The following is a 4911-nucleotide window of genomic DNA, read 5'->3' on the forward strand; positions in this document are numbered from 1 at the left end:
AGGCTTTTAAATTTTAGCCATTTAATGATGTTATAGTCACTCTTTATAAGAAGGATGGACCTTCACCCAGAATTTGGTTCAGATTCCCAATATTGATAATGCCACGCACACACACATACACACCCCAAAAGATGTGAAAGGACTTGTTACGTAATGAGTCTCTGAGAAGATCAGGGAAGGCTTCCCAGCTGGTTTGAAAATGGTTTGAGTGCTCGCTTCAGCAGCACATGTACTAAAATTGGAGTGATAGAGAGAAGATTAGTATAGACCTGCACAAGATGACAGGCAAATTCGTGAAGCATTCCATATTTTAAAAGAAAAAAAATGTCTTGAGAGGCCGGGTGCAATGGCTCAGGCCTGTAATCCAAGCACTTTGGGAGGCCAAGGCAAGCAGATTACTTGGGCCCAGGAGTTCAAGACCACCTTCGGCAACAGAGTGAGACCCTGTCTCCACAAAAAATAATTTATTTATTTATTTTTTTGAGACAGGGTCTTGCTCTGTCGCCCAGGCTGGAGTGCAGTGGCATGATCAGGGCTTTCTGCAGCCTCGAATTCCTTGGCTCAAGCAATCCTTCTGCCTCAGCCCCCCAAGTACCCCTACAGGCACACACCACCATGCCTGGCTAATTTTTCTGAATTTTAATAGAGATGGGGTTTTGCTCTATTGCCCAGGCTGGTTTTAAACTCCTGAGCTGAAATGATCCTCCTGCCTCAGCCTCCCAAAGTGTTGGGATTACAGGCGTGAGCCTCTGCACCTGGCCTACAAATAATAATTTTAAAAAATTAGCCAGGCATGGTGGCATGTGCCTGTGGTCCCAGCTACTCAAGAGGCTGAGGCAGGAGGATCACTTGAGCCAGGGAGGTCGAGACTGCAGTGAGCTGCTGTTGTGCCACTGGACTCCAGCTTGGGTGACAGAGTGAGACCCCATCTCAAAAACAACAACAACAAAGAAAATGGCTTGAGAGAGCAAGGGAAGGAGACTGGCTTGGGGATTCAATGGTGATTAAGAGGCGGGTGAAGAAGTGAAGATTCTTAAACATAGGTCAGGGTTGTGTGGTTTAAACTTCCCACTGGCATTAAAGAAGGGAACACCAGTTTTCTTATCAGCTTTCCCAGTTGTCTGGCAGGAGAAGGAGAGGTGAGCGTCAAAGCTATTAGCTACCAAAATCAAAATCGGAGTCAGATACTTTATTACAAATGAGCATGTAATGGGGTCTGATTTTGGTGTTAATCTGCATTTCCCTGGTAGCTAATGATGTTTACCATCTTTTCACGTGCTTACTAGCCATATTTACATCTTTTTTATTGAGGTGTTTGGTCAAATCTTTTGCATTAAAAAATGAGTTCTCAAAGTAATAAAAGCCATATATGAAAAACCCACAGCCAACATCATACGAAATGGGGAAAAGTTGAAAGCATTCCCTCTGAGAACTGGAAAAAGACAAGGATACCCATTTTCACCACTTCTATGCTGTTCTATTCAACATAGTACCGGAAGTCCTAGCCAGAGCAATCAGACAAGAGAAAGAAATAAAAGCCATCGAAATTAGAAAACAGGAAATCAAACTGTCACTGTTTGCTGATGATATGATTGCATACCTAGAAAACCCTAAAGACTCATCCAAAGCTCCTAGATCTGATAAATGAATTCGGTCTCAGGATTCAAAATTAGTAGGATTGCTTTACACCACCAGTCAAGTTGAGGATCAAATCAAGAATTCAATCTCCTTTACAGCAGCTGAAAAAATATAAAAAAATAAAATAAAATACTTAGGAATACACTTAACCAAGGAGGTGAAAGATCTCTACAAGGAAAACTGCAAAACACTGCTAAAAGAAATCATAGATTTCACAAACGGAAACACATTCCATGCTCATGGATGGGAAGAATCAATATTGTGAAAATGACCATGCTGCCCAAAGCAATCTACAGATTCAATGCAATTCCCATCAAAATATCATCATCATTCTTCACAAAACTAGAAAAAAAAACCGCTGAAATTCATATGGAAGCAAAAAAGAGCCTACATAGCCAAAGCAATGCTAAGCAAAAAACATATCTGGAGGCATCACATTACCTGACTTCAAATTATATTACAAGGCTATATTTACCAAAATGGCATGGTACTACTGGTATAAAAATAGCCACATAGACCAAAGGAACAGAATAGAGAACTCAGAAATAAACCCAAATGCATACAGCAAACTGATCTTCAACAAAGCATACAAAAACCTAGGGGACCCTATTTAATAAATGGTGCTGGGAAAACAGGTGAGCCACATGTAGGAGAATGAAACTGGATCTCCATCTCTCACCTTATACAAAAACCAACTCAAGATAGATCAAAGACTTAAATCTAAGACCTGAAACCATAAACATTCTAGAAGATAACATTGGAAAAACTTTTCTGGACATCGGCTTATGCAAAAAACTCATGACTAAAACCCCAAAAGCAAATGCAACAAAAATAAAAATAAATAAATGGGACTTAATTAAATTAAAAATCTTCTGCACAGCAAAAGAAATGATCAGCAGACAACCCACAGAGTGGGAGAAAATATTCACAAACTATTCACCCAACAAAAGACTAGTATCCAGAATCTACAAGGAGCTAAAACAAATCAGCAAGGAAAAACAAATAATCCTATCAAAAAGAGGCAAGAGGACATGAATAGAAAATTCTCAAAAGAAGGTGTACAAATGGCCAACAAGCATATGAAAAAACACCCAACATCACTAATTATTAGGGAAATGCAAGTGAAAACCATGCTGAGATACCACCTTACTCTTGCAGGAATGGCCATAATTAAAAAGTCAAAAAACAGTTGATGTTGGTATGGATGTGGTGAAAAGGGAACACTTTTACACTGCTGGTGGGAATGTAAATTAGTACAACCGCTATGGAAAACAGTATGGAGGTTCCTTAAAGAACTAAAAGTGGAACCGCCATTTGATCCAGCAATCCCACTACTGGGTGTCTACCCAATGAAAAGAAGTCATTGTATGAAAAAGACACATACACATGCATGTTTACAGCAGCACAACTCGCAATTGCAAAGATACGGAACCAATCTAAGTGCCCATCAACAAATAAATGGATAAAGAACATGTGGTATATATATATATACCACGGAATACTACTCAGCCGTAAAAGTAATGAAATAATGTCTTTTGCAGCAACTTGAATGGACCTGGAGGCCATTAGTCTAAGTGAAGTAACTCAGGAATGGAAAACCAAATATCATATGTTCTCACTTATAAGTGGGAGCTATGCTATGAGAACACAAAGCCATAGAATGATACACTGGACTTTGGGGACTTGGTAGGGAGAAGGTTGGGGGGGAGGAAAGAGAAAAGACTACATATTGGTACTGCTCAGGTGACAGGTGTGCTAAAATCTCAGTAGTCACCACTGAAGAACTTATCCATGTAACCAAAACCCACCTGTACCCCCAAAACTATTGAAATAAAAAAGTGAGTTCTTATTGAGTTTTGAGTATTATTCATATGTTCTGAATACAAGTCCTATATCAGATAGATAATTTGCAGGTATTTTCTCCCAGTTTGTAGCTTATCTTTGAAGTCTGTTATCAGTGTTTTTTGAAGAGCAGAAGTTATTAATTGCGATGAAGTCCAGTTTATAATCTTTTTCTTTTCTAAGTCATGATTTTGGGATCTTTGCTTAACTCAAGGCAGCAGATTTTCTCATTTATTTTCTTCTAGATGTTGTATGGTTTTACATTTTACATTTAGGTCTATAGTTCATCTGAAGTTGATTTTTATATTTGATAAGGAGTATGGAATGAAGTTCTTATGGGATACAGCAAAAGCAGTTCTAAGAGGAAAGTCCATAGCTATAAATGCCTACATTAAGAAAAAAGAGGCTGGGTGCAGTGACGCACTCCTGTAATCCCAGCACTTTGGGAGGCCGAGGCAGGCGGATCACTTAGGTCAGGAGTTAGAGACCAGCCTGGAATACAAAAATTAGCTGAGCGTGGTGGTGCGCGCCTGTAGTCCCAGCTACTCAGGAGGCTGAGGCAGGAGAATCACTTGAGCCCAGGAGGCTGAGGTTGCAGTGAGTAGAAATTGCACCACTGCACTCCAGCTTGGACGACAGAGAGAGACTCCATCTCCAAAAAAAAGAAAAAAAAAAGGGGGCTCTCACAAAGCAGCCTAACTTTACACCTAAGAGAAAAGGAACAAACTAAGCCCAAAGTCAACAGAAGCAAGGAAACAACAATCCGAGCAGAAATCAAAGAAACCGAGATGAGGAAAACAATTGGAAAGATCAGTGAAACTAAGAGTTGTCTTTTGAAAATAGAAATAAGGTTGGCAAACTTTTAGTTAGACTAAGAAAAAGAGAGGACTTTGCAGGACAGTGGCCTCTTCGGAGTGGTCTTGGACCACCTAGTTTTTTCCCTGTCTCACTTGCAGTTCTCAAGAATAACTATAGAATGTGGTACGAATGCATTACCCTGAGGCAGGAAGAAATTGCCTGAAACAATCTGCACCGTAGTCCTGTCCTTCCTAGGGAATGTAACATTGTAAGTTAGGGAGAAAGTACCTGAGACAGCCTGGACTTTTTTCCTCCCTCCCCTGGAATCAGAATGTCCTTCAAAGCTTTGCCCAGGATGTCATGTGGTCCTTGAGATATATAACCTGAGGTGGGCCTTTCAGGGTCCCTCAGCTGTGGTGCAAATGAGGACCATGCAGTCCAGCTATTATCCATCCCATCCTATGCAGCTTTCATGAATGTTGGGGGACTGGCTCACAAGGGATTCTAGGCCTTTTTGATTGGTCCCTTGCTGTCTATCTGGAAGCAATCCATCTGCTTCATATAACATGTGTTTGTTCTGTCTTACCAGACTCAGGGAAATGGTAATTATAGACTCAAACAAATAAAATTAGC

At 40.3% G+C, this 4911-nt stretch overlaps 1 non-coding gene across 1 annotated transcript; it reads left to right on the forward strand.

Moving 5' to 3' along the window:
* Nucleotides 1-208: 208 nt before the first annotated feature.
* Nucleotides 209-313, forward strand: LOC115936088 (U6 spliceosomal RNA). The gene has a single exon (XR_004071672.1). It is a non-coding gene; the product is annotated as a U6 spliceosomal RNA (small nuclear RNA).
* Nucleotides 314-4911: the final 4598 nt, after the last annotated feature.

This window comes from Gorilla gorilla, chromosome 8 (assembly GCF_029281585.2).
Source record: "Gorilla gorilla gorilla isolate KB3781 chromosome 8, NHGRI_mGorGor1-v2.1_pri, whole genome shotgun sequence".
Classification (NCBI taxonomy): domain Eukaryota; kingdom Metazoa; phylum Chordata; class Mammalia; order Primates; family Hominidae; genus Gorilla; species Gorilla gorilla.